Genomic DNA, 26,997 nt, shown 5'->3' on the forward strand with positions numbered 1-26,997 from the left:
GTGAGTGGAATTTAGTAATGGCGGCACTCGGCCTGTAGCATCAGGTGATTCAGTGACTGAGCCACTGATTGAGCCACTTGTGCTGAAGCCGGGATAATCAGCGGCTCAATCGTTCACCGAACCACCTGCGCTGAAGCAGGGATATCCATAAAACCGGACCTGTTGTTGGCCCTTGAGGACTGGAGTTGGCTGCCCCGATATAGTACATAGAATAAACGTCGAATAAAGACGCCCGTCGAGCTCAGCCTTTTGCGGCACTCTCACAGGGCGAGGTCGTCACGCCATCATTATATGTGTAGCGATTCAGATGAAGCCGGACAGGAAACGCCAGAGCATCATCTGCCCCCCGTGCTTCAGCATCATCTGCCCCCTGTGCTTCAGCATCATCTGCCCCCTGTGCTTCAGCATCATCTGCCCCCTGTGCTTCAACATCATCTGCCCCCCCGTGCTTCAGCATCATCTGCCCCCCCGTGCTTCAGCATCATCTGCCCCCCCGTGCTTCAGCATCATCTGCCCCCTGTGCTTCAGCATCATCTGCCCCCCCGTGCTTCAGCATCATCTGCCCCCCCGTGCTTCAGCATCATCTGCCCCTGTGCTTCAGCAGCATCTGCCCCCCGTGCTTCAGCATCATCTGCCCCCTGTGCTTCAGCATCATCTGCCCCCCCTGCTTCAGCATCATCTGCCCCCCGTGCTTCAGCATCATCTGCCCCCCGTGCTTCAGCATCATCTGCCCCCCGTGCTTCAGCATCAACTGCCCCCTGTGCTTCAGCATCATCTGCCCCGTGCTTCAGCATCATCTGCCCCCTGTGCTTCAGCATCATCTGCCCCCCCGTGCTTCAGCATCATCTGCCCCCTGTGCTTCAGCATCATCTGCCCCCCCGTGCTTCAGCATCATCTGCCCCCTGTGCTTCAGCAGCATCTGCCCCCCCCCCGTGCTTCAGCATCATCTGCCCCCTGTGCTTCAGCATCATCTGCCCCCTGTGCTTCAGCATCATCTGCCCCCTGTGCTTCAGCATCATCTGCCCCCTGTGCTTCAGCATCATCTGCCCCCTGTGCTTCAGCATCATCTGCCCCCTGTGCTTCACCAGGGAAATAAGGATTCCTTCTTAAAATAATTGGCAATCAGAACTCACCGGATCCATGATCTGCGTCTGTTCTATCCGGATTGATCACTCCTTGGATGAATCCTGAACGGATCACTCGCCTAGCTTGCTGCACCGGTACTGGGTATTTATTTAACCTGCTCGCACGGTAAATACCCTTACTGCTGCTGGTGGGATCTGCTGTCCTTTTATCTCAGTGGGTGACCCTGTGTTCATTGTACACCCCTTTGGGGTGAGCGTGTTTGACGCAGGTTTTTAGGGGCGCAGGAATGAAAGCTTCTGGTTCAAGACTTTTGTTCTCTCTTATTGTTCAGCTGGTGAGTTTAATATCAGGGAGGCCCCTGATATCCCTGCTCACTTGTCACGCTGCACCCCTCTTGGCATATTGGGGGATTGAGGGGATCGCTGCCACTGGGAATGCGCTGGTGATTAAATTTTATAAACCCAAGGAGAGGAAAGAATAACATACGTGTTATTCATAGCGCCCGGAGATTCACTGAGAGATCAGCGCGGGGAGATTCACTGAGCGATCAGCGCCCGGAGATTCACTGAGCGATCAGCGCGGGGAGATTCACTGAGCGATCAGCGCCCGGAGATTCACTGAGCGATCAGCGCGGGGAGATTCACTGAGAGATCAGCGCCCGGAGATTCACTGAGCGATCAGCGCGGGGAGATTCACTGAGAGATCAGCGCCCGGAGATTCACTGAGCGATCAGCGCCCGGAGATTCACTGAGAGATCAGCGCCCGGAGATTCACTGAGCGATCAGCGCCCGGAGATTCACTGAGAGATCAGCGCGGGGAGATTCACTGAGAGATCAGCGCGGGGAGATTCACTGAGCGATCAGCGCCCGGAGATTCACTGAGAGATCAGCGCGGGGAGATTCACTGAGCGATCAGCGCCCGGAGATTCACTGAGAGATCAGCGCCCGGAGATTCACTGAGCGATCAGCGCCCGGAGATTCACTGAGCGATCAGCGCGGGGAGATTCACTGAGCGATCAGCGCGGGGAGATTCACTGAGCGATCAGCGCCCGGAGATTCACTGCGCGATCAGCGCCCGGAGATTCACTGAGCGATCAGCGCCCGGAGATTCACTGAGCGATCAGCGCGGGGAGATTCACTGAGAGATCAGCGCCCGGAGATTCACTGAGCGATCAGCGCCCGGAGATTCACTGAGCGATCAGCGCCCGGAGATTCACTGAGCGATCAGCGCCCGGAGATTCACTGAGAGATCAGCGCGGGGAGATTCACTGAGCGATCAGCTCGGGGAGATTCACTGAGCGATCAGCGCCCAGAGATTCACTGAGAGATCAGCGCCCGGAGATTCACTGAGCGATCAGCGCCCGGAGATTCACTGAGCGATCAGCGCTCGGAGATTCACTGAGAGATCAGCGCCCGGAGATTCACTGAGCGATCAGCGCCCGGAGATTCACTGAGCGATCAGCGCGGGGAGATTCACTGAGCGATCAGCGCCCGGAGATTCACTGAGAGATCAGCGCCCGGAGATTCACTGAGCGATCAGCGCGGGGAGATTCACTGAGCGATCAGCGCCCGGAGATTCACTGAGAGATCAGCGCCCGGAGATTCACTGAGCGATCAGCTCGGGGAGATTCACGGAACGATCAGCACCCGGAGATACACTGAGCGATCAGCGCCCGGAGATTCACTGAGCGATCAGCTCGGGGAGATACACTGAGCGATCAGCGCCCGGAGATTCACTGAGCGATCAGCGCCCGGAGATTCACTGAGCGATCAGCGCGGGGAGATTCACTGAGAGATCAGCGCCCGGAGATTCACTGAGAGATCAGCGCCCGGAGATTCACTGAGCGATCAGCGCCCGGAGATTCACTGAGCGATCAGCGCCCGGAGATTCACTGAGCGATCAGCGCGGGGAGATTCACTGAGCGATCAGCGCCCGGAGATTCACTGAGCGATCAGCGCGGGGAGATTCACTGAGCGATCAGCGCGGGGAGATTCACTGAGCGATCAGCGCGGGGAGATTCACTGAGCGATCAGCGCGGGGAGATTCACTGAGCGATCAGCGCGGGGAGATTCACTGAGCGATCAGCGCCCGGAGATTCACTGAGCGATCAGCGCCCGGAGATTCACTGAGCGATCAGCGCGGGGAGATTCACTGAGAGATCAGCACCCGGAGATTCACTGAGAGATCAGCGCCCGGAGATTCACTGAGAGATCAGCGCCCGGAGATTCACTGAAAGATCAGCGCGGGAGATTCACTGAGCGATCAGCGCCCGGAGATTCACTGAGCGATCAGCGCGGGGAGATTCACTGAGCGATCAGCGCGGGGAGATTCACTGAGCGATCAGCGCGGGGAGATTCACTGAGCGATCAGCGCCCGGAGATTCACTGAGCGATCAGCGCGGGGAGATTCACTGAGCGATCAGCGCCCGGAGATTCACTGAGCGATCAGCGCCCGGAGATTCACTGAGCGATCAGCGCCCGGAGATTCACTGAGCGATCAGCGCCCGGAGATTCACTGAGCGATCAGCGCCCGGAGATTCACTGAGCGATCAGCGCCCGGAGATTCACTGAGCGATCAGCGCCCGGAGATTCACTGAGCGATCAGCGCGGGGAGATTCACTGAGCGATCAGCGCCCGGAGATTCACTGAGAGATCAGCGCCCGGAGATTCACTGAGCGATCAGCGGCCGGAGATTCACTGAGCGATCAGCGCCCGGAGATTCACTGAGCGATCAGCGCCCGGAGATTCACTGAGCGATCAGCGCGGGGAGATTCACTGAGCGATCAGCGCCCGGAGATTCACTGAGAGATCAGCGCCCGGAGATTCACTGAGCGATCAGCGCCCGGAGATTCACTGAGCGATCAGCGCCCGGAGATTCACTGAGCGATCAGCGCCCGGAGATTCACTGAGCGATCAGCGCCCGGAGATTCACTGAGCGATCAGCGCCCGGAGATTCACTGAGCGATCAGCGCCCGGAGATTCACTGAGCGATCAGCGCCCGGAGATTCACTGAGCGATCAGCGCGGGGAGATTCACTGAGCGATCAGCGCGGGGAGATTCACTGAGCGATCAGCGCGGGGAGATTCACTGAGCGATCAGCGCCCGGAGATTCACTGAGCGATCAGCGCGGGGAGATTCACTGAGCGATCAGCGTCTGGAGATTCACTGAGCGATCAGCGCCCGGAGATTCACTGAGCGATCAGCGCGGGGAGATTCACTGAGCGATCAGCGCCCGGAGATTTACTGAGCGATCAGCGCCCGGAGATTTACTGAGCGATCAGCGCCCGGAGATTCACTGAGCGATCAGCGCGGGGAGATTCACTGAGCGATCAGCGCGGGGAGATTCACTGAGCGATCAGCGCGGGGAGATTCACTGAGCGATCAGCGCCCGGAGATTCACTGAGCGATCAGCGCGGGGAGATTCACTGAGCGATCAGCGCCCGGAGATTCACTGAGCGATCAGCGCCCGGAGATTCACTGAGCGATCAGCGCCCGGAGATTCACTGAGCGATCAGCGCCCGGAGATTCACTGAGCGATCAGCGCCCGGAGATTCACTGAGCGATCAGCGCCCGGAGATTCACTGAGCGATCAGCGCCCGGAGATTCACTGAGCGATCAGCGCCCGGAGATTCACTGAGCGATCAGCGCCCGGAGAATTCACTAAGCGATCAGCGCCCGGAGATTCACTGAGCGATCAGCGCCCGGAGATTCACTGAGTGATCAGCGCCCGGAGAATTCACTGAGCGATCAGCGCCCGGAGATTCACTGAGCGATCAGCGCCCGGAGATTCACTGAGCGATCAGCGCCCGGAGATTCACTGAGCGATCAGCGCCCGGAGATTCACTGAGCGATCAGCGCCCGGAGATTCACTGAGCGATCAGCGCCCGGAGATTCACTGAGCGATCAGCGCCCGGAGATTCACTGAGCGATCAGCGCCTGGAGATTCACTGAGCGATCAGCGCGGGGAGATTCACTGAGCGATCAGTGCGGGGAGATTCACTGAGCGATCAGCGCCCGGAGATTCACTGAGCGATCAGCGCGGGGAGATTCACTGAGCGATCAGCGCCCGGAGATTCACTGAGCGATCAGCGCCCGGAGATTCACTGAGCGATCAGTGCGGGGAGATTCACTGAGCGATCAGCGCGGGGAGATTCACTGAGCGATCAGCGCTTGGAGATTCACTGAGAGATCAGCGGCCGGAGATTCACTGAGCGATCAGCGCCCGGAGATTCACTGAGCGATCAGCGCCCGGAGATTCACTGAGCGATCAGCGCCCGGAGATTCACTGAGCGATCAGCGCCCGGAGATTTACTGAGCGATCAGCGCCCGGAGATTTACTGAGCGATCAGCGCCCGGAGATTCACTGAGCGATCAGCGCGGGGAGATTCACTGAGCGATCAGCGCGGGGAGATTCACTGAGCGATCAGCGCGGGGAGATTCACTGAGCGATCAGCGCCCGGAGATTCACTGAGCGATCAGCGCGGGGAGATTCACTGAGCGATCAGCGCCCGGAGATTCACTGAGCGATCAGCGCCCGGAGATTCACTGAGCGATCAGCGCCCGGAGATTCACTGAGCGATCAGCGCCCGGAGATTCACTGAGCGATCAGCGCCCGGAGATTCACTGAGCGATCAGCGCCCGGAGATTCACTGAGCGATCAGCGCCCGGAGATTCACTGAGCGATCAGCGCGGGGAGATTCACTGAGCGATCAGCGCCCGGAGAATTCACTAAGCGATCAGCGCCCGGAGATTCACTGAGCGATCAGCGCCCGGAGATTCACTGAGCGATCAGCGCCCGGAGATTCACTGAGTGATCAGCGCCCGGAGAATTCACTAAGCGATCAGCGCCCGGAGATTCACTGAGCGATCAGCGCCCGGAGATTCACTGAGCGATCAGCGCCCGGAGATTCACTGAGCGATCAGCGCCCGGAGATTCACTGAGCGATCAGCGCCCGGAGATTCACTGAGCGATCAGCGCCCGGAGATTCACTGAGCGATCAGCGCCCGGAGATTCACTGAGCGATCAGCGCCCGGAGATTCACTGAGCGATCAGCGCCCGGAGATTCACTGAGCGATCAGCGCCTGGAGATTCACTGAGCGATCAGCGCGGGGAGATTCACTGAGCGATCAGCGCGGGGAGATTCACTGAGCGATCAGCGCCCGGAGATTCACTGAGCGATCAGCGCGGGGAGATTCACTGAGCGATCAGCGCCCGGAGATTCACTGAGCGATCAGCGCCCGGAGATTCACTGAGCGATCAGTGCGGGGAGATTCACTGAGCGATCAGCGCGGGGAGATTCACTGAGCGATCAGCGCTTGGAGATTCACTGAGAGATCAGCGGCCGGAGATTCACTGAGCGATCAGCGGCCGGAGATTCACTGAGCGATCAGCGCCCGGAGATTCACTGAGCGATCAGCGCCCGGAGATTCACTGACCGATCAGCGCCCAGAGATTCACTGAGCGATCAGCGCCCAGAGATTCACTGAGCGATCAGCGCCCAGAGATTCACTGAGCGATCAGCGCCCAGAGATTCACTGAGCGATCAGCGCCCAGAGATTCACTGAGCGATCAGCGCCCAGAGATTCACTGAGCGATCAGCACCCGGAGATTCACTGAGCGATCAGCGCCCGGAGATTCACTGAGCGATCAGCGCCCGGAGATTCACTGAGCGATCAGCGCGGGGAGATTCACTGAGCGATCAGCGCGGGGAGATTCACTGAGCGATCAGCGCCCGGAGATTCACTGAGCGATCAGCGCCCGGAGATTCACTGAGCGATCAGTGCGGGGAGATTCACTGAGCGATCAGCGCCCGGAGATTCACTGAGTGATCAGCGCCCGGAGATTCACTGAGAGATCAGCGCGGGGAGATTCACTGAGCGATCAGCGCCCGGAGATTCACTGAGCGATCAGCGCCCGGAGATTCACTGAGCGATCAGTGCGGGGAGATTCACTGAGCGATCAGCGCGGGGAGATTCACTGAGTGATCAGCGCGGGGAGATTCACTGAGCGATCAGCGCCCGGGGATTCACTGAGCGATCAGCGCCCGGAGATTCACTGAGCGATCAGCGCCCGGAGATTCACTGAGCGATCAGCGCCCGGAGATTCACTGAGCGATCAGCGCCCGGAGATTCACTGAGCGATCAGCGCCCGGAGATTCACTGAGCGATCAGCGCCCGGAGATTCACTGAGCGATCAGCGCCCGGAGATTCACTGAGCGATCAGCGCCCGGAGATTCACTGAGCGATCAGCGCCCGGAGATTCACTGAGCGATCAGCGCCCGGAGATTCACTGAGAGATCAGCGCCCGGAGATTCACTGAGCGATCAGCGCGGGGAGATTCACTGAGCGATCAGCGCCCAGAGATTCACTGAGCGATCAGCGCCCGGAGATTCACTGAGCGATCAGCGCCTGGAGATTCACTGAGCGATCAGCGCCCGGAGATTCACTGAGCGATCAGCGCCCGGAGATTCACTGAGCGATTAGCGCCCGGAGATTCACTGAGCGATCAGCGCGGGGAGATTCACTGAGCGATCAGCGCCCGGAGATTCACTGAGCGATCAGTGCGGGGAGATTCACTGAGCGATCAGCGCGGGGAGATTCACTGAGTGATCAGCGCGGGGAGATTCACTGAGCGATCAGCGCCCGGGGATTCACTGAGCGATCAGCGCCCGGAGATTCACTGAGCGATCAGCGCCCGGAGATTCACTGAGCGATCAGCGCCCGGAGATTCACTGAGCGATCAGCGCCCGGAGATTCACTGAGCGATCAGCGCCCGGAGATTCACTGAGCGATCAGCGCCCGGAGATTCACTGAGCGATCAGCGCCCGGAGATTCACTGAGCGATCAGCGCCCGGAGATTCACTGAGCGATCAGCGCCCGGAGATTCACTGAGCGATCAGCGCCCGGAGATTCACTGAGCGATCAGCGCGGGGAGATTCACTGAGCGATCAGCGCGGGGAGATTCACTGAGCGATCAGCGCGGGGAGATTCACTGAGCGATCAGTGCGGGGAGATTCACTGAGCGATCAGCGCCCGGGGATTCACTGAGCGATCAGCGCCCGGAGATTCACTGAGCGATCAGCGCCCGGAGATTCACTGAGCGATCAGCGCCCGGAGATTCACTGAGCGATCAGCGCCCGGAGATTCACTGAGCGATCAGCGCCCGGAGATTCACTGAGCGATCAGCGCCCGGAGATTCACTGAGCGATCAGCGCGGGGAGATTCACTGAGAGATCAGCGCCCGGAGATTCACTGAGCGATCATATGATGCGTGTTCCCTGTGATTATGGGATTTGATGCGTGTTCCCTGTGACTATGGGATTTGATGCGTGTTCCCTGTGTCTATGTGATATGAAGCATGTTATATGATGCGTGTTCCCTGTGACTATAGGATATGATGCGTGTTCCCTGTGACTATGGGATTTGATGCGTGTTCCCTGTGTCTATGTGATATGAAGCATGTTATATGATGCGTGTTCCCTGTGACTATAGGATTTGATGCGTGTTCCCTGTGACTATAGGATATGATGCGTGTTCCCTGTGACTGTGGGATATGATGCGTGTTCCCTGTGACTATAGGATTTGATGCGTGTTCCCTGTGACTATGGGATTTGATGCGTGTTCCCTGTGACTATGTGATTTGATGCGTGTTCCCTGTGACTATAGGATTTGATGCGTGTTCCCTGTGACTATAGGATATGATGCGTGTTCCCTGTGACTGTGGGATATGATGCGTGTTCCCTGTGACTATAGGATTTGATGCGTGTTCCCTGTGACTATGGGATTTGATGCGTGTTCCCTGTGACTATGGGATTTGATGCGTGTTCCCTGTGACTATGGGATTTGATGCGTGTTCCCTGTGACTATGGGATTTGATGCGTGTTCCCTGTGACTATGGGATTTGATGCGTGTTCCCTGTGACTATGGGATTTGATGCGTGTTCCCTGTGACTATGGGATTTGATGCGTGTTCCCTGTGACTATGGGATTTGATGCGTGTTCCTTGTGACTATGGGATTTGATGCGTGTTCCCTGTGACTATGGGATTTGATGCGTGTTCCCTGTGACTATGGGATTTGATGCGTGTTCCCTGTGACTGTGGGATATGATGCGTGTTCCCTGTGACTATGGGATTTGATGCGTGTTCCCTGTGACTGTGGGATATGATGCGTGTTCCCTGTGACTATGGGATTTGATGCGTGTTCCCTGTGACTATGGGATTTGATGCGTGTTCCCTGTGACTATGGGATTTGATGCGTGTTCCCTGTGACTGTGGGATATGATGCGTGTTCCCTGTGACTATGGGATTTGATGCGTGTTCCCTGTGACTATGGGATTTGATGCGTGTTCCCTGTGATTTATGAGACGTGAGGTATTCTGTAAGAGGAAGTTATTTTCCTTACGTAACGTGCATGACAGGGGCCCCTTGTTATCCGGGCAGCTGTTTAAAACATAACGAAGGATAATCAATTACGTGCTGCTTCCTTGTTTAACCCTTTCCCTGCCTGGTGACCACGTAACACTGCACGGATTTTATCTGACTCGATGAATTTAGCTCTGACAATGAAGAAGTCAGCGGCCCATCCGCCTGTAATCTGCGCGCAACAGCGGCGCCGGCCGCAGAAATACATTCAGGCTGCGGACAGCAACAGGTTGGAGGTTTAGGGAAGGTCCAGTCAAAATGGATTTGGAAGCAAAAAGGCGACACACCATTTAGTTTCTGCCAGAGCGGCCTGCAATGCGCTGCTCAATTATTTTAAAATCTATTATTAATTGTTACCAATAGTTACAGATTGTTACCGTTTGTTACAGATTATTGCCAATAGTTGCAGATTGTTAGCAATAGTTACAGATGGTTAACGATAGTTGCAGATTGTTACCAGTCACATATAACACCGTATCGCCCATTTATAGCCGTTGTCCGGCCTAAAATTGTTTTATTTTTTTAAACCGAATTTGAGCCAGCCGGCCTTTAAGACTGAACCCATCCATTTCCAGCCCCCGCCCCCGCGGGTTCGTTCTTCCAGTTTTTTAGGCGCCGGTGCACTTCTGTTTTAAGATATATATTTTAAAGATGGCGTCCATTGTCATCCAATAGGCAGCCACAAAGTCACGTGTTGCAGCTTCGTATTGGCCAGCGGTGTGGTGGTGATTTTGTTTCCTCGGGATATTAGAACACCGGCGCTTAAAACAGTAAGGGTCCCAGGAGCCGAGGGGTCCCAGGGGCCAACAAGCGAGTAATGGGTCCCCCGATTCCCTCCGGATTGCTGCTTTACGCTGGGGTACGGAGTAGCACTGCTTAGGTAAAACGGCCCTGTATGTGCGCGGTTTATTCCTGGCGCTATAGGCAGAGACGGTGGGACGCGCGTTCATGGATTTGTTGCCCATTCATCACTAAAGTATTGTCGCGATAAGGTTTGACTTTAATACGTGAATAACGAAACCTTCGGATCCGCTGCAACGCCTCTGCGCTGAGAACAAACATCTGGCGGGAAAAGCGGAAATAAACCGTAAATCGGGGAAGTGTCGTACTCGGCAGCGTCATACACAGCGAGGAGAGGGGGGGGTCGTACTTATCAGCGTCATACACAGCGAGGAGGGGGGGGTCGTACTTATCAGCGTCATACACAGCGAGGAGAGGGGGGGGTCGTACTTGTCAGCGCCATACACAGCGAGGACAGGGGGGGGTCGTACTCGGCAGCGTCATACACAGCGAGGAGAGGGGGGGTCGTACTCGGCAGCGTCATACACAGCGAGGAGAGGGGGGGTCGTACTCGGCAGCGTCATACACAGCGAGGAGAGGGGGGGTCGTACTCGGCAGCGTCATACACAGCGAGGAGAGGGGGGGGGTCGTACTTGTCAGCGTCATACACAGCGAGGAGAGGGGGGGTCGTACTCGGCAGCGTCATACACAGCGAAGAGGGGGGGGGGGATCGTACTCGGCAGCGTCATACACAGCGAGGAGAGGGGGGGGTCGTACTCGTCAGCGTCATACACAGCGAGGAGAGGGGGGGTCGTACTCGGCAGCGGAGGACAGGGGGGGGTCGTACTCGTCAGCCGAGGACAGGGGGGGGGTCGTACTCGGCAGCATCATAGGCCGTGAGGGGGGGGGAAGATTCGCACTGTCCAATTGTTCTTTTTAACCTTTTGGGTACAAGACTGTCTGGTAATTGAGGGGTTAAAAAGGAAGTGTATTCACAATGTGCAGTTTTCATTATTATTCCCGTGTTAACCCCTTCAGTGATAGCGGGGCCGGGGCCTGCGATTGCTTTGCAGGCCTCTCTGGCACGGGAGGGGTTAACGTGGCGTCTTGTTGGTTACAATTTGAGCATTAAAACCGAAACATCGGAAAACATAATAAAAGGCAAAATATACAATAGTGTGTTACTGCGGGGGAAGGGATTGTGTGTGTTACTGCGGGGGAAGGGATTGTGTGTGTTACTGCGGGGGAAGGGATTGTGTGTGTTACTGCGGGGGAAGGGATTGTGTGTGTTACTGCGGGGGAAGGGATTGTGTGTGTTACTGCGGGGGAAGGGATTGTGTGTGTTACTGCGGGGGAAGGGATTGTGTGTGTTACTGCGGGGGAAGGGATTGTGTGTGTTACTGCGGGGGAAGGGATTGTGTGTGTTACTGCGGGGGAAGGGATTGTGTGTGTTACTGCGGGGGAAGGGATTGTGTGTGTTACTGCGGGGGAAGGGATTGTGTGTGTTACTGCGGGGGAAGGGATTGTGTGTGTTACTGCGGGGGGAGGGATTGTGTGTGTTACTGCGGGGGAAGGGATTGTGTGTTACTGCGGGGGAAGGGATTGTGTGTGTTACTGCGGGGGAAGGGATTGTGTGTTACTGCGGGGGAAGGGATTGTGTGTGTTACTGCGGGGGAAGGGATTGTGTGTGTTACTGCGGGGGAAGGGATTGTGTGTGTTACTGCGGGGGAAGGGATTGTGTGTGTTACTGCGGGGGAAGGGATTGTGTGTGTTACTGCGGGGGAAGGGATTGTGTGTGTTACTGCGGGGGAAGGGATTGTGTGTGTTACTGCGGGGGAAGGGATTGTGTGTGTTACTGCGGGGGAAGGGATTGTGTGTGTTACTGCGGGGGAAGGGATTGTGTGTTACTGCGGGGGAAGGGATTGTGTGTGTTACTGCGGGGGAAGGGATTGTGTGTGTTACTGCAGGGGAAGGGATTGTGTGTGTTACTGCGGGGGAAGGGATTGTGTGTGTTACTGCGGGGGAAGGGATTGTGTGTGTTACTGCGGGGGAAGGGATTGTGTGTGTTACTGCGGGGGAAGGGATTGTGTGTGTTACTGCGGGGGAAGGGATTGTGTGTGTTACTGCGGGGGAAGGGATTGTGTGTGTTACTGCGGGGGGAGGGATTGTGTGTGTTACTGCGGGGGAAGGGATTGTGTGTTACTGCGGGGAAGGGATTGTGTGTGTTACTGCGGGGGAAGGGATTGTGTGTTACTGCGGGGGAAGGGATTGTGTGTGTTACTGCGGGGGAAGGGATTGTGTGTGTTACTGCGGGGGAAGGGATTGTGTGTGTTACTGCGGGGGAAGGGATTGTGTGTGTTACTGCGGGGGAAGGGATTGTGTGTGTTACTGCGGGGGAAGGGATTGTGTGTGTTACTGCGGGGGAAGGGATTGTGTGTGTTACTGCGGGGGAAGGGATTGTGTGTGTTACTGCGGGGGAAGGGATTGTGTGTGTTACTGCGGGGGAAGGGATTGTGTGTGTTACTGCAGGGGAAGGGATTGTGTGTGTTACTGCGGGGGAAGGGATTGTGTGTGAGCTCAGGAGGTGCGGGGATCCCAGAGGCTGTGGGGATCCCAGAGGGTGCGGGGATGCAGGATCCCAGAGGTGCGGGATCCCAGAGGGTGCAGGGATCCCAGAGGTGCGGGGATCCCAGAGGTTGCGGAGATCCCAGAGGCTGTGGGGATCCCAGAGGCTGTGGGGATCCCAGAGGTGCGGGGATCCCAGAGGTGCGGGGATCCCAGAGGTGCGGGATCCCAGAGGTGCGGGGATCCCAGAGGTGCGGGGATCCCAGAGGTGCGGGGATCCCAGAGGTGCGGGATCCCAGAGGTGCGGGGAACCCAGAGGTGCGGGGATCCCAGAGGTGTGGGGATCCCAGAGGTGCGGGGATGCGGGATCCCAGAGGGTGCGGAGATCCGAGAGGCTGCGGGGATCCCAGGGGTGCGGGGATCCTAGAGGTGCGGGCATCCCAGGGGTGCAGGGATCCCAGAGGGTGTGCGGATCCCAGAGGTGCGGGGATCCCAGGGGTGCGGGGATCCCAGAGGTGCGGGCATCCCAGGGGTGCAGGGATCCCAGAGGGTGTGCGGATCCCAGAGGTGCGGGGATCCCGGGGGTGCAGAGATCCCAGAGACTGTGGGGATCCCAGAGGCTGTGGGGATCCCAGAGGGTGCGGTATCCCAGAGGTGCAGGGATGCGGGATCCCAGAGGTTGCGGAGATCCCAGGGGTGCGGAGATCCCAGACGTGCGGGGATCCCAGAGGTGCGGGGATCCCAGAGGCTGTGGGGATCCCAGAGGTGCGGGATCCCCGAGGCTGCGGGGATCCCCGAGGCTGCGGGGATCCCAGGGGTGCAGGGATCCCAGGGGTGCAGGGATCCCAGAGGGTGTGCGGATCCCAGAGGTGCAGGGATGCGGGATCCAAGAGGGTGCGGGGATCCCAGAGGGTGCGGGGATCCCAGAGGGTGCGGGGATCCCAGAGGGTGCGGGGATCCCAGAGGGTGCAGGGATGCGGATTGAGCTGCAAGGCATTTCTTCCACAACTCACGACAGCGGCCATATTTAAGGGGGTCAGTGAAATGTTTCCGACGTGGATGTCCCTCTGCAGGTGAGGGCGCTGGCTGTGTGACAGGTGAGGGCGCTGGCTGTGTGACAGGTGAGGGCGCTGGCTGTGTGACAGGTGAGGGCGCTGGCGGTGTGACAGGTGAGGGCGCTGGCGGTGTGACAGGTGAGGGCGCTGGCTGTGTGACAGGTGAGGGCGCTGGCTGTGTGACAGGTGAGGGCGCTGGCTGTGTGACAGGTGAGGGCGCTGGCTGTGTGACAGGTGAGGGCGCTGGCTGTGTGACAGGTGAGGGCGCTGGCGGTGTGACAGGTGAGGGCACTAGCTGTGTGACAGGTGAGGGCGCTGGCGGTGTGACAGGTGAGGGCGCTGGCGGTGTGACAGGTGAGGGCGCTGGCTGTGTGACAGGTGAGGGCGCTGGCGGTGTGACAGGTGAGGGCGCTGGCGGTGTGACAGGTGAGGGCGCTGGCGGTGTGACAGGTGAGGGCGCTGGCGGTGTGACAGGTGAGGGTGCTGGCTGTGTGACAGGTGAGGGCGCTGGCGGTGTGACAGGTGAGGGCGCTGGCTGTGTGACAGGTGAGGGCGCTGGCGGTGTGACAGGTGAGGGCGCTGGCTGTGTGACAGGTGAGGGCGCTGGCGGTGTGACAGGTGAGGGCGCTGGCGGTGTGACAGGTGAGGGCGCTGGCGGTGTGACAGGTGAGGGCGCTGGCTGTGTGACAGGTGAGGGCGCTGGCTGTGTGACAGGTGAGGGCGCTGGCGGTGTGACAGGTGAGGGCGCTGGCGGTGTGACAGGTGAGGGCGCTGGCTGTGTGACAGGTGAGGGCGCTGGCGGTGTGACAGGTGAGGGCGCTGGCGGTGTGACAGGTGAGGGCGCTGGCGGTGTGACAGGTGAGGGCACTGGCGGTGTGACAGGTGAGGGCGCTGGCTGTGTGACAGGTGAGGGCACTGGCGGTGTGACAGGTGAGGGCGCTGGCTGTGTGACAGGTGAGGGCGCTGGCGGTGTGACAGGTGAGGGCACTGGCGGTGTGACAGGTGAGGGCGCTGGCTGTGTGACAGGTGAGGGCGCTGGCTGTGTGACAGGTGAGGGCGCTGGCTGTGTGACAGGTGAGGGCCCTGGCTGTGTGACAGGTGAGGGCGCTGGCGGTGTGACAGGTGAGGGCGCTGGCGGTGTGACAGGTGAGGGCGCTGGCTGTGTGACAGGTGAGGGCGCTGGCGGTGTGACAGGTGAGGGCGCTGGCGGTGTGACAGGTGAGGGCGCTGGCTGTGTGACAGGTGAGGGCGCTGGCGGTGTGACAGGTGAGGGCGCTGGCTGTGTGACAGGTGAGGGCACTGGCGGTGTGACAGGTGAGGGCGCTGGCGGTGTGACAGGTGAGGGCGCTGGCGGTGTGACAGGTGAGGGCGCTGGCGGTGTGACAGGTGAGGGCGCTGGCTGTGTGACAGGTGAGGGCGCTGGCGGTGTGACAGGTGAGGGCGCTGGCGGTGTGACAGGTGAGAGCGCTGGCGGTGTGACAGGTGAGAGCGCTGGCGGTGTGACAGGTGAGGGCGCTGGCGGTGTGACAGGTGAGGGCGCTGGCGGTGTGACAGGTGAGGGCGCTGGCTGTGTGACAGGTGAGGGCGCTGGCGGTGTGACAGGTGAGGGCGCTGGCGGTGTGACAGGTGAGGGCGCTGGCGGTGTGACAGGTGAGGGCGCTGGCTGTGTGACAGATGAGGGCGCTGGCTGTGTGACAGGTGAGGGCGCTGGCGGTGTGACAGGTGAGGACGCTGGCGGTGTGACAGGTGAGGGCGCTGGCGATGTGACAGGTGAGGGCGCTGGCGGTGTGACAGGTGAGGGCGCTGGCGGTGTGACAGGTGAGGGCGCTGGCTGTGTGACAGGTGAGGGCGCTGGCTGTGTGACAGGTGAGGGCGCTGGCGGTGTGACAGGTGTGGGCGCTGGCTGTGTGACAGGTGAGGGCGCTGGCTGTGTGACAGGTGAGGGCGCTGGCTGTGTGACAGGTGAGGGCGCTGGCGGTGTGACAGGTGAGGGGCGCTGGCGGTGTGACAGGTGAGGGCGCTGGCTGTGTGACAGGTGAGGGCGCTGGCGGTGTGACAGGTGAGGGCGCTGGTGGTGTGACAGGTGAGGGCGCTGGCTGTGTGACAGGTGAGGGCGCTGGCGGTGTGACAGGTGAGGGCGCTGGCGGTGTGACAGGTGAGGGCGCTGGCGGTGTGACAGATGAGGGTGCTGGCGGTGTGACAGGTGAGGGCACTAGCTGTGTGACAGGTGAGGGCGCTGGCGGTGTGACAGGTGAGGGCACTAGCTGTGTGACAGGTGAGGGCGCTGGCGGTGTGACAGGTGAGGGCGCTGGCGGTGTGACAGGTGAGGGCGCTGGCGGTGTGACAGGTGAGGGCGCTGGCGGTGTGACAGGTGAGGGCGCTGGCTGTGTGACAGGTGAGGGCGCTGGCGGTGTGACAGGTGAGGGCACTGGCGGTGTGACAGGTGAGGGCGCTGGCGGTGTGACAGGTGAGGGCGCTGGCTGTGTGACAGGTGAGGGCGCTGGCTGTGTGACAGGTGAGGGCGCTGGCTGTGTGACAGGTGAGGGCGCTGGCGGTGTGACAGGTGAGGGCGCTGGCGGTGTGACAGGTGAGGGCGCTGGCGGTGTGACAGGTGAGGGCACTGGCGGTGTGACAGGTGAGGGCGCTGGCGGTGTGACAGGTGAGGGCGCTGGCGGTGTGACAGGTGAGGGCGCTGGCTGTGTGACAGGTGAGGGTGCTGGCGGTGTGACAGGTGAGGGCACTGGCGGTGTGACAGGTGAGGGCACTGGCGGTGTGACAGGTGAGGGCGCTGGCGGTGTGACAGGTGAGGGCGCTGGCTGTGTGACAGGTGAGGGCACTGGCGGTGTGACAGGTGAGGGCGCTGGCGGTGTGACAGGTGAGGGCGCTGGCGGTGTGACAGGTGAGGGCGCTGGCGGTGTGACAGGTGAGGGCGCTGGCGGTGTGACAGGTGAGGGCGCTGGCTGTGTGACAGGTGAGGGCACTGGCTGTGTGACAGGTGAGGGCGCTGGCGGTGTGACAGGTGAGGGCGCTGGCGGTGTGACAGGTGAGGGTGCTGGCTGTGTGACAGGTGAGGGCGCTGGCGGTGTGACAGGTGAGGGTGCTGGCTGTGTGACAGGTGAGGGCGCTGGCTGTGTGACAGGTGAGGGCGCTGGCGGTGTGACAGGTGAGAGCGCTGGCGGTGTGACAGGTGAGGGCGCTGGCGGTGTGACAGGTGAGGGCGCTGGCGGTGTGACAGGTGAGGGCGCTGGCTGTGTGACAGGTGAGGGCGCTGGCGGTGTGACAGGTGAGGGCGCTGGCGGTGTGACAGGTGAGGGCGCTGGCGGTGTGACAGGTGAGGGCGCTGGCGGTGTGACAGGTGAGGGCGCTGGCGGTGTGACAGGTGAGGGCGCTGGCTGTGTGACAGGTGAGGGCGCTGGCGGTGTGACAGGTGAGGGCGCTGGCGGTGTGACAGGTGAGGGCGCTGGCTGTGTGACAGGTGAGGGCGCTGGCGGTGTGACAGGTGAGGGCGCTGGCTGTGTGACAGGTGAGGACGCTGGCGGTGTGACAGGTGAGGGCGCTGGCGGTGTGACAGGTGAGGGCACTGGCTGTGTGACAGGTGAGGGCACTGGCGGTGTGACAGGTGAGGGCGCTGGCGGTGTGACAGGTGAGGGCGCTGGCTGTGTGACAGGTGAGGGCACTGGCGGTGTGACAGGTGAGGGCACTGGCGGTGTGACAGGTGAGGGCGCTGGCGGTGTGACAGGTGAGGGCGCTGGCGGTGTGACAGGTGAGGGCGCTGGCTGTGTGACAGGTGAGGGCACTGGCGGTGTGACAGGTGAGGGCGCTGGCGGTGTGACAGGTGAGGGCGCTGGCGGTGTGACAGGTGAGGGCGCTGGCGGTGTGACAGGTGAGGGCGCTGGCGGTGTGACAGGTGAGGGCGCTGGCTGTGTGACAGGTGAGGACGCTGGCGGTGTGACAGGTGAGGGCGCTGGCGGTGTGACAGGTGAGGGCGCTGGCTGTGTGACAGGTGAGGGCGCTGGCGGTGTGACAGGTGAGGGCGCTGGCTGTGTGACAGGTGAGGGCGCTGGCTGTGTGACAGGTGAGGGCGCTGGCGGTGTGACAGGTGAGGGCGCTGGCGGTGTGACAGGTGAGGGCGCTGGCGGTGTGACAGGTGAGGGCGCTGGCTGTGTGACAGGTGAGGGCACTGGCGGTGTGACAGGTGAGGGCGCTGGCGGTGTGACAGGTGAGGGCGCTGGCGGTGTGACAGGTGAGGGCGCTGGCGGTGTGACAGGTGAGGGCGCTGGCGGTGTGACAGGTGAGGGCGCTGGCGGTGTGACAGGTGAGGGCGCTGGCGGTGTGACAGGTGAGGGCGCTGGCGGTGTGACAGGTGAGGGCGCTGGCGGTGTGACAGGTGAGGGCGCTGGCGGTGTGACAGGTGAGGGCGCTGGCGGTGTGACAGGTGAGGGCGCTGGCGGTGTGACAGGTGAGGGCGCTGGCTGTGTGACAGGTGAGGGCGCTGGCTGTGTGACAGGTGAGGGCGCTAGCGGTGTGACAGGTGAGGGCGCTGGCGGTGTGACAGGTGAGGGTGCTGGCGGTGTGACAGGTGAGGGCGCTGGCTGTGTGACAGGTGAGGGCGCTGGCGGTGTGACAGGTGAGGGCGCTGGCGGTGTGACAGGTGAGGGCGCTGGCGGTGTGACAGGTGAGGGCGCTGGCTGTGTGACAGGTGAGGGCGCTGGCGGTGTGACAGGTGAGGGCGCTGGCTGTGTGACAGGTGAGGGCGCTGGCGGTGTGACAGGTGAGGGCGCTGGCTGTGTGACAGGTGAGGGCGCTGGCTGTGTGACAGGTGAGGGCGCTGGCTGTGTGACAGGTGAGGGCGCTGGCGGTGTGACAGGTGAGGGCGCTGGCGGTGTGACAGGTGAGGGCGCTGGCGGTGTGACAGGTGAGGGCGCTGGCGGTGTGACAGGTGAGGGCGCTGGCGGTGTGACAGGTGAGGGCGCTGGCGGTGTGACAGGTGAGGGCACTGGCGGTGTGACAGGTGAGGGCGCTGGCGGTGTGACAGGTGAGGGCGCTGGCGGTGTGACAGGTGAGGGCGCTGGCGGTGTGACAGGTGAGGGCGCTGGCGGTGTGACAGGTGAGGGCGCTGGCGGTGTGACAGGTGAGGGCGCTGGCGGTGTGACAGGTGAGGGCGCTAGCGGTGTGACAGGTGTGGGCGCTGGCGGTGTGACAGGTGTGGGCGCTGGCGGTGTGACAGGGAAAGCTGCAAGGTGTTTCTGAAAGCTAAATATTTAAAAAATGTCTATGGTGAACTGTGGCAGAACTGGTGGCAAGGTGAGTGTTTCAGGCCTGGCAGTTCAGGGGTTACCACACATGAGGGAAAGTGTTTCAGGCCTCTGGCAGTGCAGGGGTTAGCACGTGAGGCAATGTGTTTTTGGCCTCTGGTAGTGCAGGGGTTAATGTGCGAGGCAAAGTGTTTCAGGCCTCTGGCAGTGCGGGGGTTAACGTGTGAGGCAAAGTGTTTCCGGCCTCTGGCAGTGCAGGGGTTACCGTGCAAGGCACAGTGTTCCCGGCCTGTGGCAGTACAGGGGTTAATGCACAAGGAAAGTGTTTCAGGCCTCTGGCAGTGCAGGGGTTAACACATGAGGGAAAGTGTTTTTGGCCTCTGGTAGTGCAGGGGTTAATGCGCGAGGCAAAGGGTTTCCGGCCTCTGGCAGTGCAGGGGTTAACGTGCAAGGCAAAGTGTTTCCGGCCTCTGGCAGTGCAGGGGTTAACGTGCAAGGCAAAGTGTTTCCGGCCTCTGGCAGTGCAGGGGTTAACGTGCAAGGCAAAGTGTTTCCGGCCTCTGGCAGTGCAGGGGTTAACGTGCAAGGCACAGTGTTCCCAGCCTGTGGCAGTACAGGGGTTAATGCATGAGGAAAGTGTTTCAGGCCGCTGGCAGCGCAGGGGTTAACGCATGTGAGGGAAGTGTGAAATCGGAGGTTTCCAGCAATTGAACTAATGTAAATATACTAATTATCCGGCTAACGATGTAATGATCAGGCTAACGATGTAATGATCCGGCGCACACGCGTGCGGATAATTCCGTGTGCGCCGCCGGCACTTCCATGTGCCGGACTTTGTCTGTAAGAAACGTTTGTGCATTGATATTAATCGGGTAATACGGGGTTAAAGTAACTTTGTAACTCCTGAGGTGCCTGACTGGTCTGTATGATGCATTGCCAACTGCTCTGGCACTCAAGGGGTTGATTACAGAAAGAATGATAATACCCCCCCCCCCCCGCATTCTCACTATACACACTCACTCACCCTCTCTGCATTATATCGGTATCCCCTGTATTACACACGGGCCAGTGATTCCTATCTCTGCATTATATCGGTATCCCCTGTATTACACACGGGCCAGTGATTCCTATCTCTGCATTATATCGGTATCCCCTGTATTACACACGGGCCAGTGATTCCTATCTCTGCATTATATCGGTATCCCCTGTATTACACACGGGCCAGTGATTCCTATCTCTGCATTATATCGGTATCCCCTGTATTACACACGGGCCAGTGCGTCTCCCAGACACCTTCTGTAAATAATAGTTACATGACACTGTGTATCTTCTTCTAGATCCTGTTTAAAATGAAACACGAGATGGAATTCGTGATGTGTGGAAGCTGCAGTTTGCACGCTCAGTGTCTGGGCGAATAACAAACACTTAGATTGCAAGCTCCTTTGCACCAGTCTCCTTCTCTCTGGCTTCTTTGCGAGTCACACTTTGATCTCTGTATACAGCACAATGTATTATACGCCTGTCTGTGTTGTAAGGAGACGCTCTGTGTATCTGAAAATACTGATAGCAAGAATAATAAAATGAATAGTAATTTCACTGGTGTTTGTATGCGTCTGTCAGACACACTGCGGGCAGCTCACCTGTGCAATACATCCACAGACACACTGCGGGCACCTCACCTGTGCAATACATCCACAGACACACTGCGGGCAGCTCACCTGTGCAATACATCCACAGACACACTGCGGGCAGCTCACCTGTGCAATACATCCACAGACACACTGCGGTGTGCAATACATCCACAGACACACTGCGGGCACCTCACCTGTGCAATACATTCACAGACACACTGCGGGCAGCTCACCTGTGCAATACATCCACAGACACACTGCGGGCAGCTCACCTGTGCAATACATTCACAGACACACTGCGGGCACCTCACCTGTGCAATACATCCACAGACACACTGCGGGCACCTCACCTGTGCAATACATCCACAGACACACTGCGGTGTGCAATACATCCACAGACACACTGCGGGCACCTCACCTGTGCAATACATTCACAGACACACTGCGGGCAGCTCACCTGTGCAATACATCCACAGACACACTGCGGGCAGCTCACCTGTGCAATACATCCACAGACACACTGCGGGCAGCTCACCTGTGCAATACATCCACAGACACACTGCGGGCACCTCACCTGTGCAATACATCCACAGACACACTGCGGGCACCTCACCTGTGCAATACATCCACAGACACACTGCGGGCACCTCACCTGTGCAATACATCCACAGACACACTGCGGGCACCTCACCTGTGCAATACATCCACAGACACACTGCGGGCACCTCACCTGTGCAATACATCCACAGACACACTGCGGGCAGCTCACCTGTGCAATACATCCACAGACACACTGCGGGCAGCTCACCTGTGCAATACATCCACAGACACACTGCGGGCACCTCACCTGTGCAATACATCCACAGACACACTGCGGGCACCTCACCTGTGCAATACATCCACAGACACACTGCGGGCACCTCACCTGTGCAATACATCCACAGACACACTGCGGGCAGCTCACCTGTGCAATACATCCACAGACACACTGCGGGCACCTCACCTGTGCAATACATCCACAGACACACTGCGGGCACCTCACCTGTGCAATACATCCACAGACACACTGCGGGCACCTCACCTGTGCAATACATCCACAGACACACTGCGGGCAGCTCACCTGTGCAATACATCCACAGACACACTGCGGGCAGCTCACCTGTGCAATACATCCACAGACACTCTGCGGGCACCTCACCTGTGCAATACATCCACAGACACACTGCGGGCACCTCACCTGTGCAATACATCCACAGACACACTGCGGGCACCTCACCTGTGCAATACATCCACAGACACACTGCGGGCACCTCACCTGTGCAATACATCCACAGACACACTGCGGGCAGCTCACCTGTGCAATACATCCACAGACACACTGCGGGCACCTCACCTGTGCAATACATCCACAGACACACTGCGGGCACCTCACCTGTGCAATACATCCACAGACACACTGCGGGCACCTCACCTGTGCAATACATCCACAGACACACTGCGGGCACCTCACCTGTGCAATACATCCACAGACACACTGCGGGCACCTCACCTGTGCAATACATCCACAGACACACTGCGGGCACCTCACCTGTGCAATACATCCACAGACACACTGCGGGCACCTCACCTGTGCAATACATCCACAGACACACTGCGGGCACCTCACCTGTGCAATACATCCACAGACACACTGCGGGCCCCTCACCTGTGCAATACATCCACAGACACACTGCGGGCCCCTCACCTGTGCAATACATCCACAGACACACTGCGGGCACCTCACCTGTGCAATACATCCACAGACACACTGCGGGCACCTCACCTGTGCAATACATCCACAGACACACTGCGGGCACCTCACCTGTGCAATACATCCACAGACACACTGCGGGCACCTCACCTGTGCAATACATCCACAGACACACTGCGGGCACCTCACCTGTGCAATACATCCACAGACACACTGCGGGCACCTCACCTGTGCAATACATCCACAGACACACTGCGGGCACCTCACCTGTGCAATACATCCACAGACACACTGCGGGCACCTCACCTGTGCAATACATCCACAGACACACTGCGGGCACCTCACCTGTGCAATACATCCACAGCAGCCTTCTATATAACCACACAAGTACTATATACATATATACAAACATACGTACAAGTATATACAAACACATACACATATATACAAACATACGTACACGTATATAGCAACTGTAAATATTACTGTATGTTCATTTGCATGTCTTAGACAGGTCTGCAACCCTGTCTTTCCCCATTGTCACCCAGCATACAGCGCTTCCACTGCAGCAAGGGATTCTGGGAAATGACATGCAAATGAGCACTCAGTGCCACCTTTTGTCTCAAGCTCGTATTACACAAGCTCGTATTACACGTATATACAAACATACATACATACAAACATACATACAAACATACATACACATATATACAAACACATACACATATATACAAACATACGTACACGTATATACAAACATGCATACACATATATACAAACATACGTACACGTATATACAAACATACAAACATACATACACATATACAAACACATACACATATATACAAACATACGTACACGTATATACAAACATACATACACGTATATACAAACATACATACACATATATACAAACACATACACATATATACAAACATGCATACACATATGTTATTCTGTTATTTATGTCTTATTGTTTATATGATTGTAACTGTTACTGCTGTGAAGCGCTATGTACATTAATGGCGCTATACAAATAAAGACATACATACACATATATACAAACACATACACGTATATACAAACACATACACGTATATACAAACATACATACATGTATATACAAAACATACATACACGTATATACAAACACATACACATATATACAAACACACATATATACAAACACATACAAATATATACAAACATACATACACGTATATACAAACACATACACATATATACAAACATATTCAAATATATACAAACATACATACACATTTATACAAACATACTGTATGTGTTATTGTGTTATTTATATCTTATTATTTATATAATTGTAACTATTACTGCTGTGAAGCGCTATGTACATTAATGGCGCTATACAAATAAAGACATACATATATACACATATATACAAACATACATATATACAAACATACATACATATATACAAACACATACATACATATATACAAACATACATACATATATACACACACAGATACATACAGTACAATCATACACACATGCATACGCGCACATACACAAAGGCAAATACACACGCTGAAGGGTAATGCGCTATATAATGGGACGATGTAGGGTAAGGGGCTGTATAGTGATGGGCTGTATAATGGGCGCTGTATAGCGAGGCGCTGTAGAGAGGGGCTCATAGCGAGGGGCTGTATAATGGGCGCTTTATAGTCAGGGGCTGTATAGCGAGGGGCTGTATAATGGGCGCTGTATAGCGAGGGGCTGTATAGTGATGGGCTGTATAATGGGTGCTGTATAGTGAGCCGCTGTATAGTGATGGGCTGTATAATGGGCGCTGTATAGCGAGGGGCTGTATAGTGATGGGCTGTATAATGGGGGCTGTATAGCGATGGGCTGTATAATGGCCGCTGTATAGTGAGGGGCTTTCTACATATAGCGCCGCTCACACAAAGTATCAGGGACACCGTTGTGCAAATCCTCCATATTCCCAGGAGTTTTAGAGCGTAAGCTCCTTGGGGCAGTGACTGCCCTCCTATCTCCTCAGTTATTGTCTTATTGTGAAACAATGTTCCTGTCCTCCCTCCCACATTGTACTGCGCTACGGAATAGGTTCGCACCACACAAATAAAAGATAATAATATAATATAACCCGTAAGGGGCTGCTTATTATAACCGCTCCGCTGCATCAGTGGGGCAAAGCGAGCCGCGTGTATCTGTGCGTATCATTGTATTTATACCGCGCCAACATTACAACGCAAGGAAAATCCGCCACAAGCAATATGTGCGCCAGGGAAATAACACAGCAAGGAGATCTCGTGCGGAAGAGCTGACACTCTAAGTGTATCCAAGGCAATTGCGGTCAGTTGGAATGACTAAATCCAGTGCTAATTCTGACCTGGTTCTGACCCGGGACCCGGAAGGTTCTATAAAGGGGAGTTTTTTTTCTATAATAAATCCCTTGGGTCTCCTGGCTGCAAACGTGCGACAAAAACAGCCCCAAAGGAGACCCTTCCTGTCGATGTGAGCGTTTTATTCCGCAGTTTTATTTCTCTCGTGTGTGGCGTCCTGCGCAGGATTGTACGTGCAACAGCGCAAATAAAACGAAATACAAAATGAGACATAAAACCAGAGAAATGGAGCAAACCGCACTGGTATCGCACAGTCTGACATCCAACAACCAGTCGCAGCAGGAAATACCGGGGGGGGGTGGGGGGGGGGGTGTCTCTGAGACGCGGGATAAGCGTGTGAATAATATAAAGCATAACAATGTATAAAACACGGCGCCCCCAAAACAGACGGTTTGGAATTTCACCATTCCATGAAATCTCCCCCAATGTCCCGTTTTCTCCCCCGTTTTACTCCATGGAACGGGGGGGGGGGGGGGATTTGGTAGCAAAGTGTAAGGGAACTAATTCCAGGGACAAAATGTTCCCCGCTCAGCTGGCGGCGGAGCCTGGCTTAGGCCGCGCTTATATCGCCGGCGACGCTGACGTCACGCTGCGGTCGCTGCAAAAAATCAAATTGAAGTGACTTCCAGCGATCGCGACCAAGCCGACACTCCGCGCTTACTATAAGCGAACGCGGCGGCGGCAGTGCATGTTTTGACGCGACGTCGCTGTCACCGGCGCTATAAGCGCAGCCTTACACAGACGGACTGGCCCTTATTCTCGCGGGTCTCTCTTATCCGTGATGTGCTGCGGATAATATTCTATTAGCCAGCCCGTCCTGTTTGTGACGGACAATCCCTGAAGTTTCCCTGACCGCGCACGGTTGTTTTTTGAAACTTTCTCCCTGATAAGAGTTCCCCGGGCATGTGATAGGCACACGGAGAGACCTTCCACATCTCTATGCCCGTGACTCGTTTCATCCGCCCCCCGTGTGTCACAACACAAACCCCACAATGGTGGCCAAGTGGGCAGCGCCGACGAGGCATGGCGTCTCCTTACCTTTGCCGTGGGTATGGTTTTGGCAGAGGACCGCCTATCCTGGCATCAGTCCGCTGGTTCTAATAATCCACAGTGCCCATGCGGGACCCTGAGAGCGGTCCGTGTCGGGGCTGTATTGCCCGCTCCAGGCTGCGGTCCCAGGTGGAATAGGAAGGCTGTCGGGCGAGGAGTTGTGTGTTTGACAGGAGAGCTGCTGTGTGACTTGTGGGCTGTGTGTGAGGGAGGAGGAGGAGGAGGAGGGGGGGAGAGGGGGGGAGGGGGGGGGGGAGGGGGGGGGTAGGAGTGGATCACACAGGGGCTGGCAGTATACACAATCCCAGCACTTGCTTCCAGCTCTCAGCCTCCGGCAGGAGCTGACCAGAAACGGTTACAGTGCTATGGAGCCCAAACAGATTGTTGGCTCACCGCGGCGGGGTTAACCCCTTCCACGTCCCAGGACCGAAGGCAGGTCCCGCAAAGTCACATTTAGTTTATCTCTGTCGGGGCCAGAGGGGGACGGAGCTGATGGGGTTAACCCCCCCGGCACCGGGAGCGGTGCTTGTTCTCCGCTGACTGTAGATCACGGTGGCACTGCAGGGGTTAATGATTGTGACCAGTGAGTGAGCATCGAAGTGTGGCAGAAAATACACGCCCGCTGCAAAGTACTTGTGATAGGGAGTCATATTGTGTGAGAGTCAGATTGTGTGAGAGAGTCATATTGTGTGAGAGTCAGATTGTGTGAGAGTCAGATTGTGTGAGAGAGTCATATTGTGTGAGAGTCAGATTATGTGAGAGTCAGATTGTGTGAGAGAGTCATATTGTGTGAGAGTCAGATTGTGTGAGAGAGTCATATTGTGTGAGAGTCAGATTGTGTGAGAGTCATATTGTGTGAGAGTCAGATTGTGTGAGAGAGTCATATTGTGTGAGAGTCAGATTGTGTGAGAGTCAGATTGTGTGAGAGTCAGATTGTGTGAGAGTCAGATTGTGTGAGAGAGTCAGATTGTGTGAGAGAGTCAGATTGTGTGAGAGAGTCAGA

At 57.3% G+C, this 26,997-nt stretch overlaps 1 protein-coding gene across 1 annotated transcript in view; it reads right to left on the reverse strand.

Annotated features, from left to right (window-relative positions):
• AVPR2 (arginine vasopressin receptor 2) overlaps positions 1-26,181 on the reverse strand; it is a 64,427-nt gene extending 38,246 nt beyond the window's left edge. Inside the window, exon 1 of the mRNA XM_075578367.1 lies at positions 25,983-26,181. The gene's annotated coding sequence lies outside the window, so the exon portion shown is untranslated. The remainder of the gene's footprint in view (positions 1-25,982) is intronic.
• Between the last annotated feature and the right edge of the window lie 816 nt (positions 26,182-26,997).

This window comes from Ascaphus truei, chromosome 21, assembly GCF_040206685.1.
Source record: "Ascaphus truei isolate aAscTru1 chromosome 21, aAscTru1.hap1, whole genome shotgun sequence".
Lineage (NCBI taxonomy): Eukaryota > Metazoa > Chordata > Amphibia > Anura > Ascaphidae > Ascaphus > Ascaphus truei.